Raw genomic sequence first — 14,809 nt, 5'->3', positions numbered from 1 at the left:
GCTCAAAGGGCTATAAAAGAATGCCTGCCCTTTGATCCAGCCATACCATTGCTGGGTTTGTACCCCAAAGAGATCATAGATAAACAGACTTGTACGAAAATATTCATAGCTGCGCTTTTTGTGGTGGCAACAAATTGGAAAAGGAGGGTATGTCCTTCAATTGGGGAATGGCTGAACAAACTGTGGTATATGCGGGTGATGGAATACTATTGTGCTAAAAGGAATAATAAACTGGAGAAGTTCCAGGCGAACTGGAGAGACCTCCGGGAACTGATGCAGAGCGAAAGGAGCAGAGCCAGAAGAACTCTATACACAGAGACTGACATTCTGTGGTAAAATCGAATGTAATGGACCTCTGAACCAGCAGCAATGCAATGATCCAGGACAATTCTGAGGGATTTATGGTAAAGATGCTACCCACATTCAGAGGAGGGACTGCAGGAGAGGAAACATATAGGAAAAACAACTGCATGAACGCATGGGTCGGGGTGGACATGATTGAGGGTGTAGACTCGAAACTACCACACCAATGCAACTACCAACAATTTGGAAATTGGTCTTGATTAAGGACACATGACAAAACTAGTGGAAATGCGCATGGGTAGGGGGGGAGCGGGGGGGGTTGAAGGGGAAAGGAGGAGCATGAATCATGTAACCATGTTAAAAATGAATATTAATAAATGTAAAAAAAAACATAAAAAAAATGTTGGAGAATACTTTAGACCTCTTATAGATTAAATAAATGTCAGGTTTTTCAATAACTATTAGTGGGCACATGGACTAGGTTGACTTTACAGAAATAATCATCAAGTCAAGAGAAGCAAGAATTTACAATTTCCCACAAATTCCTTATAAAAAAGAGAAATAATTATTTTCTCTATTTCTTCAATTATCTTAATGAAGCAATAAGCTACATATTAATAAAAGATTTCAGGGTTGACCTCAGATTCTTAAAAAAAACTGGTACAGAGCAAGATCAGAGTAATTTAAATAGGTAAAAACACCAATAAGCACATGATGACAAAAGCAGTTAATTTTAAACTAAGGAATTCATCTGCAAAAAAGCAAAGAGCAATGGTCCAAATAGAGAAATTCATGTGATAAATGCTTTCTTTATTTATAGTAAATTTAATTATGATTTTAATACTTATGAAAGGGAGGAAGATTTTGGTTACCTATCTCTAGAGGTCGAATTTGATGAAATTACAGAATGTACTCACAAATGGTAGTTTAGGGAAAAAAATCAATAGTCATGGATGAATGTAGTTCCTTACCCTTTGAAGGCAAGGGCTACTTTCTCTCACTGATCATAGTAAAGTCCAGAAATAGAGCAATTCTTAGAAAAAGGAAATACTCTGATCCAGCTGTTTAAAAGTTCATCAGTTCAGGAGTGCCCAGACTGGAGTCAGAAGCTGAGCAGAGATACAAATTCTCCAGACACACATGGATACTATGAACAAGTTATTCAAGGCAGGAAACAGTTTTGAGTAGTAGTAGAACCTCTGACAGGTTAAAATAGAGTCATTTATAGCTATCCCTAAACATTGAGAATTGGGTTGAGTGTCAAGAGCACCAGAGGCATCAGTTGCCTTGATCACATGAGTTCCCTACATGTGTATACCTCATTACCAATGCACAAGTTTGTATCCACTATTCCTGGGTAGACTATGTGTTTGTAGAACATATGAAGTATTCAGTGAAGACTAATACCTCTGGTATGAGGGATGCTGAATCTTTTTTACAGGATTCTTTTCCAACATTGGTATCTATCTGCCACTCCACTCTTGTGTATGGCTCCAAGAAACTGGAATATGTGCAGCAGTCACATCCCAACAAACCATTTTGGTTGATGGACTAAACTAGATTAAGGGTAATCAATAGGCTCCAAACCCATCAGTAATTTAGGAAAGTGTTGAGTACTGTTATGATGATATTAACAGATATTTTGGAGAAGCAGATAAATGTGTCAGGGTCAGTAGACCTTCAAGTCACAAATGGCTTCAGTGAGAAAGGAGGGGGTTAGACACTCCTGGATCTCAACCTCCCCTTCCAGCAGTTGCTGTTTCAGTTGGAAATGGAAACTGGCTAAGATTCTTCTGGTAAGTTTCTGTTATGGCTGAACCCCAATAATGTTCCCTTTCTTTAATTTATATTCCTCACAGGTCTGATAGAGGAATAAGTAGAAGCTAGCTATATAACTGTTGAGGACTGAGATAAATGATCTTAAAACTGGCAGCTGACAGGATTCAAACTAGATGACCAGACTTGAGTTGTGAGTATTCCCCCAAATAATTTCCAGGCACAGATATTGAAGGTAAAGGTTATATTAAGGAGTAAAAAGGTAAACTAGAGGAATTAATGAAGGTATTTGAATAAAGAAAGTTGACCCTCAACTATTAGGTTGAAGCTGCCCTTCCCCCTCACAGGAGGGGGATGAAGGCACCTAACTGAATTTGCTCTCTTATTAGATAATTTATATATCTAATTCACTAAATCACTAAATAATTATTGTATTGTTATTGATGAGGATTAATTCTATCAAACAGGCTAATCCCTGAGTAGAAACCACACTGGCTTATGCCACAAAGACCACTCAGGTGAACCCCCAAGTCAGAAGCAGTAAGCAGTGTGTCTGCTCACTTCAACCCCCACAAAGCAACTGTCCACTCTTCTCAACTGCCTCCTCACTCAAAGTTCTCCAGGGGAGTCCCCTGGAATTCTGGGTGAGGCTGTCCCTGTATCTTTGCAGGGATTCCATGCATCCATCTCTACATAACAGTACATAGGATCCTCACCATATGTATGTATTTGTAGGGGAATGAACCCTAGGATTATGGGATGAACTGTTTTATAACTACTGTCTTTATTATGCTTTCTTAGTTTATGTCTTTGAATTGCATAATGGACAGTCATTCATGGGAAGCAAAATAGTGGAGACTTATGAATGAAAATAATAGGAGCTCAGACTCCCATATCATCTCTAGAAGTTGAAAGTAGCAGCCACCTTCTGTTGACCCAAACCTAGAATAAGAATGCTATTTGTGGGAGTAGCCCAGAGGTGATATTCTATTTGTTTTTCAGATGATTTGGTGACATAGGGAAGAGTAGAAGTAGTCTTCATGTAAGGCAGTAGATTCTGAGCCAAGATGTTTCTGTATTCTGTGTATGAGAAGGACCAGGGCTAAAGCAATATATGTTAACTGCTCTGGGGTCTACTTTCTTCCTCAGTTCCTGATCTAACAAGGAACTACCCCCATATTGCCTCTTTTTAAGATGATTAAATTCAACCCTACATTTTACAGATGAAAATGAAATAATGTATCTAAACTCATCATTGGTTGAACCTATATTCTGACATGAAGTTCAGTGATCTTTATTTATACAATAGTAATTCCTTATGTAAAATATGTAAACACAGTGACTACAAGTGTATGATTTCTCATGAACTAAGGAGGTTAGGCAATATGAGGGTTAAGGGTGGGTGGGAGAAGAGGTTCTGGTAGAAGTGATACTTCCATATGTACTACTCTTTAAAGGATAATGAAGTCAGAGGAGCCAAGAATGCTAACATAACTTGACAGTTTCTGATATGCTTAATGTCTACTTCTCAGAATTTTTTTTGTTTGATTTTATTTTGTTTGTTTTTAGCTTCAAGGGATCTATCACCTAATAAGTTTATTAAAGTAAATCCAATAAGCATTTACTAAATGCTTTATGTATAGCACTGGTCTAAGTGCTGGGGTTACAAAGAGAGGCAAAAACAGTGTTTTCCATCAAAAGGCTCACATTCTAATGGAAGAGGCAATGTAAATAACTTTGTTCCCTGAAGATATATGCAAGGGTAAATTGATGATAATCTTAAAGAAAAGGTAGAGTTTTAGCTGAATAGCAAGACCAGTGTTGCTGTATTATGAGGGAAGTAAAAACTAGAAAGATTTGAAAGGTAGGAAAGACCAGGCTCTCAAGGTCTTTAAACTCAAAAAGAAGGTTTTTAATTTGATCCCAGAGGTAACAGAGAATCACGGTACTTTATCTGGAACAGCAACCATATAGTTAGACCTATGCTTGACGAAGGTATCTTTGGTAGCTGAGTCAAGATTGGGTATAGGATATAGGATAAGACTTGTGGCATGGAGACTTACCAGCAAATAGTCTAGGTGTGAAGTGATCAGGGCCTGTATCAGCATGGTGTTTATGTCAAAGGATGGGAGGGGACACATATAGATAGAATTTACAAGACTTGATAACAGATTGGCTATATGAGGTTAAAGAGAGAGGAGTGGACAGGATATGAGCCTCAGTGATTGAGAAGATCAGTCAAGTAATAAGAAAGTTCTTGTTATTGATATGATCCAGTATGTTTATAGTTTTCCAAATATTGAAAAACCCTGTATTCCTGAAATAAATCTAGCCTATTCATGATGAATGACCTTTGTCACATATTGCTGTTTAAAGTGTGTTTCTTGTAAACAACATATTGTTGGATTCTAGTATCCAATACATTCTATAATCCATTTTATGGGTTAGTTCATCCCATTCTCATTAAATTATTGTTGCTAACTATGTTCAGATATCCCTTCCACATATCAAAGGTTAGAGCATCCAAAATTACCACAGTCTGGAAAATCTACATAACATTTTTGGCCCTTTCTTTATAACAGAAAAGAAATCTGACTTTTTTTTTCTTTATAATATATTATTGTAAAATTTGAGTTAAGTATTTAGTCATATGCTATATAGTTTTTAAACTTTTTCTGTTGTCTGCTGGCCTTTACATGTTATCTCCAGCTTCTATAAAACTTCTCCAAAATTCCTATTTAATTTCTCATGCTGACTTGTCATCTCATGCTATTAAAACTTCAATGTGGAAGGGATACCTGTATTTCCCCCTATCCTATTCTCTTTTATGTAGCCTTCCTTTTTTTATCCTTTCCCTTCCTTGAAAATCTGTATTACTTCTGTCCATTTCCACCCCCCCAATATATTCCTTCCCTTTTCCCCTTAGTTCCTTCCACTCTTACTTCTCTCTGCTTGGTAAGAAGAATTACTATACCCAAATGAGTGAGTGTATATATATATATATATATATATATATATTCTTCCCTCCTTGAACCTGTTCAGATGAAAGTGAAATCTAAATCATCTGTCTTCTCTTACCCCTCTCATTTTCCCCTCTATTGTATAAACTCTTCCCTGCACATCTCTTTTAAATGAAATAATTTTTCCCTTTTGTTCTCTCTTTTTTCATTTTTTCTAATGTATCCTTTTTCATGCTTCCATTCTGCTTTTAAGATCATCTCAATTTAATGGACTTCTACCTTTGCCATCTAAATGTACACCTTCTTACTGCCCTTCTAATTATAAAGTTCTTAAGATGTATCATCTTCTCATATAAGAATGTCAACAATTTAACTTTGTCTTTCTCCCATATGCTTACCTTTTATGCTTCTCATGAGATTTGCATTTTAATGTCAGATTCTTCTTTCAGCTCTGGTCTTTTCATCAGTATTGCTTCAAAGTTCAATATTTCATTTAATGTCCATTTTCCTCCTTGTAAGATTATTCTCTAGTATTATACTCAGTTTTACTGGGTAGTTTATTATTGGTTATAAGCCCAGTTCCTTTGTTAATGTTCTCTATTCCTTTATAGTGAAAGCTACTAAATATTGTATGATTTTGACTTTGATATTTTAGTATTTGAATTTTTTTCTTTCTGGCTATGAGTAGCATTTTTTCTTGACTGGGAAGTGATGAATTTTGGCTATATTTCTGGGAATTATCATTTTTGGGATTTCTTTTAGGGAGTGATCAATGAATTCTTTCAAATTCTTTCTCCTCTGATTTTTATGATATCTTGGCAGTTTTCCTTTATAATTTCTTAAAATATGATGTCTAGCCACTTTTTTTCTATCTTGGTGTTCAGGTAGATGAAGAATTCTTAAATTATTTTTCCTCAGTCTCTATCTCAGGTCAGTTTTCTTTCCTAGGAGATATTTCACAATTTCTATTTTTTCATTCTTTTGATAGTGTTGAATTATCTTCTGATTTCTCATTGGTGTGCTTAGCTTCCATTTGGCCAGTTTTAATTTTTATGGAATTTTTTTCCTCATCAAAATTCTGTACCTCACATCACTTGTGCAATTCTGTTTTTAAAGGATTTATTTTTCTTCAGTATTTTTTCTTTTGCTAACTTGTTAATTTTCTTTGCATAGCTCTTATTTCTTTCTCCGGGTTTCCTCTGCCAGATATTTGATTTTCAAAAATTTTTTTGGTCTTAAAAAATTCTCTTTTGCTCTTTGATTTCTTGTTTAACTTATGTCCAGTTTGAATTTCTCTTTTTAGTTTTGCTTCTAGATGTTTTGAAGTCATTATCTTTTTTCTTTTGAGTTTGTGTCTTGAGCTTCTTTGTCGTCATATTTTCAGTTTGAAATTTCTTTTAAGAAGTCTTTTGTAAATTATTTCCACTTTTTTCTTTGCCTTCTGGCGTCATTAGAATTGACTACTTTTCTTATGTGATTTCTTTTTTCTTTTTAACATTGCCAAGCTTTTATTTCTACCCTCACTTTTTAAAATAATAGAATATATTTAGAAGTGTCTCAACCCTTCTTTCCCTCCCCAAATCAGGGCATCATCCTGGAGACAAATATGTATATACAAGTTATGCCTTTCATGTTTATATTTTTCATTTTATTCTCTGAAGGTAACATTCACAAGTTATTCTTCAAGTATAAATCCATAGCTATGTGTTCTTGTATGATTTCTTCCTATATGCCATACAAGTATTTTATTAGTCTGCTTTCTGCTTCTTATTCCCACCCTTGGGAGGAGTGATCATTCTTCAGTTAATGATGAGAGTAAGCTTTCTTCTCTCTTGTTTTCAGAGAGTTCGAAGATGTTTATGTCATCAGTTCTCTTCTCTTAATTCTTATGTCTCGTTAACCTGTTTTCCAGGACAGTTGTTTTTGATGTGAGAAACCTTATATTTTTTCTTTTTTAATCTGTTGATTTTACTCTGGTATTTCTTGTTAAGTCATAGAGTAACTGAGTTGTTTTTACTATATTTCTAATTTTCAGGGATTTTAGTACCTATATGTTGTCACTATCTATTTAAAACTATTTATTCTTTTTTCATTTTTTGAAATTGAATTCCTCCCAAGTTCTTATTTCATTTTTATCTATTGCTTTTATTTCTTCCAGGAATTATTATACTTTTTGTGGTCAAAGTATTTTTCCCCCTCTGAAGCATTACTGGTAGTTGTGGGATTACTGTCTTATACTGACTTTATATTTTGGGATTTAAAAAAAAACTTGTGATGTTTATTCGTTGACTTTTCTTTTGTTTATTTATAATTTCAGTCTTAGTCTCCTCCAACCTTTTTGGATGGGTCAAGAAGACTTTGTTTGGTCCTATCCCATCTGTGATCTGAGTACTTCTACTATTGCTAATCTGGATTGAATGTCTGGCATTAAAACCTTCCTTATGAATCATTCTTCAGCTTCTGTATCTAACTCCTGATGGTCTTCTGTAGGTTCTTGCCTCAGATTATCTTTCTTTTTGCTTATATGATCATTAATTGAGATTTGCTGGCCCTGACAGGTTCTAGTGGGATGCTAAAGATAAAATTGTTCTTGGTCCTTCTTTAGAACACTTTGACTGCTAGTATCCGGGTCTTAAATTGTTTCTCTCTTTTCCTGTTGTTCTCAGTGTTTCAAAAGAGCACAGCTAATCTATGACTTCCTATGAACTTTGGGGGCTGATTTTGTCTTTCAATTGTGTTCTGACAGGCCAGGGTTAAAATCTGGCTCCAGACCAGCAATTATTAGAGCTGGCTCTGATTTTCAAGATCTGTGCTCAGAGAGCATTGTCTTATTGACTTCAAGTCTGTATCAGTTTGTATTGTCTCATTTCATTTCCCTGTCTTCTCAGTTAGGAAAGTTCATGATGCTTTCTTTAATTCATTCACTTTCTCTTTTTTCCTGCCTCCTCATGTATCATCACTTTGTATGGATTCTCTTGTAAGATGTCCTTTCCAATTCCATAGGTTCTTGACTGTCTTTTTGTGCACTTTTGGTCTGGAAGGATGAGTTTATTTTTGTTTCTCGAGGGGCTTTATGTCATTTGCATTTTCAGTGATCATTTTCAGATATGTTAATGTCTGTATGGGTGAATTGGGTTTCTCTATGACTGTTACCTAAATTTTCTCAGGAAAATCACCCTTGTTCATTTAAATAATTCTCAGGAGAATCAGCAAAAGGGTGAGCAGGCCAAATTTTGTAGATAACAAACTGGCTTAAAGACTATTAGCCACAGGGTATAATTTATATGCTGTGATTCACAATTTAAAATAATCCCAATATTGTTTTTGACCAACTGTGTACAGACATATCCAAAATAACAAAATACATTTTCATTTGTTGGATAATATGTAAAAATCTTCTTTGTCACATAGTACCAGAAACATGCAGGTAGAACTTTACAGATATATCCAAAGAATAATCTAAATTAAAGAGCTGTGGCAACATTCTAGGAAAGGGACCTATTTATAATAGACTTTGTCTGAAGAGGAAATGCTATCAGGCAAAGCATGACAGTTTAGGGGTTACTTTTCCCAGAAAGAAACCAAACTGAAAATAAAGGGAAAAGACAATCATATGTGGATCTGGGTTTTCAGTGGACTAATTTATTTATAATGTACCTGGTTCAGTCAAAACTTCCTCAAATGTCATGTTTCTGATTTCATCTCTTTTAGTAGCTCTGGTTTCTCACCAATGCAGTGTGGTAGTTATTGTTTCCAGTATTTTCGATGTAGGCAAATCATCTGGGATATTTGTCTGTAGGCTCAAGACAGCTGGCCACAGCTGTCTGAAAGCACCCTGAGAACTTACTGTTCCTACAAGGTGGTTTAGCAAGATATTCAAATGGGACAGACAGTGGGATCCAAGCCAAAGATTATGTGTGTGAGTGTGTGTGTGCTTGTGTGTATGTGTATGTACATGCATGTAAATATGAGCAGAGGATGTCTAACTTTTTAAAGAAATGTATTAATCACACACCAGCAACCAGTTGAATTTCTACCCATCAAAACCAAACTCGAATACCACCTCATGCAGAAAGTCTTCTCTCATCTACCTTCCTTCCACCAAGAGAACTGGATCATCTTTTATTTACACTTATCATATAACATTGTATATTATGGTCACTCATGTTTTTGGTCTTCTACTATTATTTTTTTTTATAAACTCTTGTACTTTGGTGTACTGTCTCATAGGTGGAAGAGTGGTAAGGGTGGGCAATGGGGGTCAAGTGACTTGCCCAGGGTCACACAGCTGGGAAGTGGCTGAGGCCGGGTTTGAACCTAGGACCTCCTGTCTCTAGGCCTGACTCTCACTCCACTGAGCTACCCAGCTGCCCCCTCCTACTATTATTTTTATAAGGAGGAAAGCAGCCCCAAAATGGGTTCAGTAAGCCCTCATTCCAGAGGTACTTTTCTTCCCTGAACACCTTGTATACACCTTCCATCTAGATCTCATCTGCCACCTGCCACCCAGTTCTTCCTGTGGCTCCAAGAAGTTATAGCATACATGAAAGCCATACCCTGGTAAGCCATCTTGGTAGGCAGGCTAAAGCAGATTGAAGGTAATAGACAGGTCTCGAATCTGTCAATGATTTAGTGGACTGCCTACCTGGCAGAATAGGTAGATAGGAACAATTTATTTCAATGGCTATAAAGGCAGCTGAAACAGGTGCTATAGAGTGCTTAGAACTCCATTAGAGATAGAAAAAGCCAATGTCACCAACTGCATCCCAAGCCATCATCAGTTGTTTTGACTTTTTTTGCCCCTGGGCATTGCCAATCTGAAAGAGACAATGAGACTGAGGATCTTGTACAACTTTGTCTCATTTAAATCCAATTAATGCATAAGTCAAAAGATATTCAGGGAGGTCATTTTGGTCCTCTTTGAGTATGATGGACAACAACCAACCGATATAGTTCATGTGGATTTCAGTAAAGCATTTGACAGATGTTATAAGGGGTATTGACCCTTAATTATTTGCATTGGTGTTACTAATACTTGTCACTGATGTGGACACGCTCTTGAGTTTGACCATTGAGAAAATGGCAGCTCAGGCCAGTTATAGAAAATCCTATTTATTATAACTTTTAAAAATTTTTTATAAAAGAGAAAGTAAAAAGAAGGATAGATATTGAAAAGAAAAATATTCCCTATAATAATAATGTCTAAATAAATCCCAACCAAACTTTCCCTCATTGGAATTCTTTATGATCACCAAGGATGATCCTATCTTAATCTACACTAACTAAATCATCAAATAACTATCTTTATATCCTAAAACTAAAATTATAAACTTATAAACAGAGGGAAGAATAAGTCAGATTTCTTTCCTGCCTGTTAGAATTCTCACAGACTTCTCCAATCAAACAGGTCATTCTTTTCTGCCACCCAACACTCTTCTCTGGCCTGCTAGGATGTTTTTCAAGAGATAAATTCACCAGAAATTCTCCAAACTCTCAGAGCATACTCTTGGACAACCTTCCTTGAATCAGGATAGCCCAAAGAGTGAGTCGTTGGTCCAACTGTCTTTTCCAAAGTTCCTTAAGAAAATTCTCTTCCTATCAGTCTTCTGAGATTCCATTCTGACTTAAAGAAATCCAACTCACTCAACTCTCTCTTATCCACCTATCAATAAATTTTGTCAATTAATGCTATTTCCTAATTAACTAATGAATATTCTACAACAGAGACAATTCATAGAAAGCTGTGGACTCAATGATAATACAATTAATTGATTTAGAATTAATTGAGGTGGGTGAATTCCCATGCTGCTGCTATTCCAACCTCCTCCCAATAATAAACTTAAATTCCACCCCAGGACTCCTCTAGGTGAGTTTTTGCCTTATTTTGTTGGGAACCAACCCTCCACCTCATATCTATGTCACTAGCTCCAAACCATGTTGCCTCATGCATAAACCGCTTTCCTCACCTTTCCAGCTCCGTTTTATATGTTGTCTTCCTCCATTAAAATATGTGGGCAGGAACTGTCTTGCTTGATTGTTATATTTTACTATAACTCACATATTGTTGCTTAAAGGCAACAAGTACAGTTAATGATCAAAAGAACAGAAAAAATGCTTGAGTAAAAACAAAGAGTTATGTTGTCAAAGAGTGTGAGATGTTTATTTTATGGATGAACATTTTGAAACTTAATATGGGTAGAAAAATACTTTGTTTTAATGTCAACCACTAAAATATATCTATGAAGAAGCCTAGCTTTCAAACAGAATTTGAAACAGTTTTTGAAGGAAAAAGTATTTTTATGGTACATTTTTGAGGACTTGAATCTTTGTCAGCACTGTGTACTTGATGCCTCACTTAGGTGGGAATAGTGGGTGATCTTTGGGAATTTAGACCTCTTTATATGAGAGTAGTTTGGAGGGAGTCAGATGTAGAGAAAAGTGGGAGTGTTTCATACTTCTTTGTGAGAAGTGTGAGATTCCAGCTCCTGTACACTGTGAGTATTAACTCCACCTCATCTGTGGTACCTCGGATTTAGTGCTATTCACAGACTAGTAAGTGCTATTATATTTGTATCATCATCATCACAGTGCCTGGCACATAATATGCACTTGATACATGATTTACCAATCATTTAATCTATCTTTATTTTGCTATCTTTCTGTCTTTTTCCGTCTGTGTCTGTTTTTGTCTCTGTGACTCTCCTGTTCCTTGTTCAGGCAACATATGCAGTAGAATATTTTGTGCTGGTTATCATAATTTAATCAGAACATTGATAAACTGGAGGATTAAGATAGTTACTATGAGTGAATATCACCATATATTGCTGATTAATGCAGGGTAGTTCTAGAAAATAACTTCATTCTTCTGTCTGGATTAGGTGAAGTAAGGGAGGAAATTGAGGAATTACTTAAATTGGAAGAGGAGAAAGCAGAATAACCTGAAAACACGGGAAATTGAAATTGAACACAAATTCCAGAAGTTCTACTAATAATGAAACCAATAATAATGATGATGATGACAGTAGCAAACATTTTTATAATGCTTTAAGGTTTGCAAAAACATTGCAATATTTCCTACTTAACAAATTATTTTGAAAAAGAGATGAGTATATAATTATGAGATCATCGATTTAGAGCTAAAATGGATTTCAGAAGTCTACTAGTCCACCCTGCTTATTTTATAAAAGGGCCAAGAAAGTTTAAATTATTTTTTTAATGTCACACTGACCATTGAAATTAGGTGTTATGACTAAAAAACCAGTGCTTTCCCCACTATACTATATAGGAATAGGAATTTCAAAACCCTTTTTGAATTTGATGGCAGAAATCCAAATTACTAAAACAAATATACCAAGACAAAGGGGGAAAATGCTATAATCTACACCAACCCTGAATGTATTCTTAGAGAACTTAAAAATATTTCAGATTTACACTGTACATTTTGGGCCCATAGCCACTGTAAGGACCACTGGAGAAAGGTAGAATTGTCACATAATATCCTTAAAGATTCCATGTCTGATAACATGATGAGTAACTGGATGAGAAACACTGAAGACTGAAGGAACTATGTTGAAAGTCTACATCAAAATCTAGCTGGTTTATGGAGTAGAGGGAAGGGTTAGGAAGATTTATCTTCATGAGTCTAAATCTGACCTCAGATACTTATTAGCTGTGTGATCCTAGGCAAGTCACTTCACTCTGCTTGCTCCACTTCCTCCTCTGTAAAATGAACTGGAGGAGGAAATGGTAAACCATAACAGTATCTTTGCTAAGAAAATACCAATGAGATCACTAAGAATTGAACATGTCTGAAATGACTGAACAACAATGAAAATATGCTCAATTAAAGGCAATAAAAAAGAAATGTAAACTAGAACCTAGAAAGAATGCATAATAGAAATTGTTGTTGCCTTAAATTATTAAAAGTAAAAGCTTAAGACAACATAATTAATCAATTAAAAAGTTTTTGTTTAGCACTTATATGTCAGACACTGTTTTGGGAAGCAGGGATTCAAGTAGAAAAATGAAATATTCCTTGCTCATAAGGAGCTTATATTCTATAGGGGGAGATAGCACTGTACTTAAGTACATATAATCACTTAATTTTTTTTCATTATTTTTTGCAATGCTATGATTTTAATATATATATTTGCTGTAATATTACTGCTTACTCATAAGGTTTAGACTTTGGGAACTTGCCATATTATTAAGATAAAAAATAATAAAGGCTGATATAATAAGAGAAATTAGTATTTTAATTAAAGCCATGCTGATAGATAAAGTCATTAGGCCACGTGCTTATAAGAATTTAAAACTGCTGCCCCAGCCATTATTGTTACCTTCATGCGCTCAGTAGCTAAACAGAGGAAGTTCCTCCTCACCTCTGAGATTTAAACTGTTCTCTGCATGGAGACGTAGGCGTCCCCACGCCCAAAGAACCAGAACCGGAAACCCGTTGGACCACGGGAAATGTAGTTTGATAATTTCCACGTGTCCATAGAAAATACATATATACTTAATTATGGCATTTCTCAAATTTCACTTTTGCAATATATTGTTAATTGTTATGGGACTGTGATTAATGCTTCTGTCTGATTCCAGGAGAAGGGAACACAAAGAGCCGTTAATAGTGCCAAGAAAGCACAAAGTCATGGAGACCAACCGACCAATCCAATGGGATTGATGAGAACATCTGCACAGTGCCAAGGAGCACAAGGTCAAAGAGATCATACAAATACAGGTGGGATTGAGGTACTCCCACACCAACACTAAGGACTTGAATTCAGTGTAAGAATCAAAGTTGCGGCGCTTAACATATGTTAAGATGTAGGATTCTTCGAACTATGCTGCCAGTCAGGTACCGCAGGTTGGCTATCGTCTGGCTCACCCATATATTCCTGAGAATGAAGGGATGACAGACACTTCCCTTGCATAAAAATCTGGCCCTTTTTTCTCTCTTATAGAATGGCAACTTCCTGTAGTCTTAGCTGCGAATGGGTAAGTACAGTATTACTGCATTGTGTCCTACAGACTAGTAGGATGGAAATTATATAAATTGGACCCTAATACAAGGGCCTGTTATAAATTTATTTTGTTTATTCAAACATTTTATATACATAGCTTTTGATATTTTGATTTTGATTTTAATGTTTTCTTTTTCTAAAGTTTCAAGTTTCTCCTATTTGATTTTATATATACTTTTTTTTCTTTTCTTTTGAATTTACTCATATAACCCCATGATTCAACCATATATCTTAAGCTGATCTGGGTATTTCTTTCTAAATACCCACTTCAGGGGGGGTTGTATTTTTATAAAATCCAATATTTAATTGTATTTTTATTATATGCAAGATTTAATTTTTTATTTTGGAAATTAGATTTACATTAAAGTCTTACCCTATCTACCATAATAAATTTCAAAAAGTTCACATGAACTAGACAAACCGTCACAACACAAAGAAGAGGAATAATTATACAAAAATATCTTTCACAATAATGGATAGTGGAAGAGTTCATGGCCAGTCGAAGATATGGAGAAGATCTTAGAAATTAAAATGAACAATTCTAATTCCATAAAATTTAAATTTTTAGAAAAGTAAAATAAAAAGCAAGTTCCTTTGATAAAGATCTGACATACAATATATGTATATAATAGATACATATGTATAACATGCATGTTCATGTATGTATTTAATAAATACATAAGAATGTATTTAGCTATTCTCTAATAGCTAAATGGTTATGGGGTAAAAATAAGCAGTCCCTATAGG

This window comes from Gracilinanus agilis, chromosome 6, assembly GCF_016433145.1.
Source record: "Gracilinanus agilis isolate LMUSP501 chromosome 6, AgileGrace, whole genome shotgun sequence".
Lineage (NCBI taxonomy): Eukaryota > Metazoa > Chordata > Mammalia > Didelphimorphia > Didelphidae > Gracilinanus > Gracilinanus agilis.
This window is presented reverse-complemented; position numbering follows the sequence as displayed.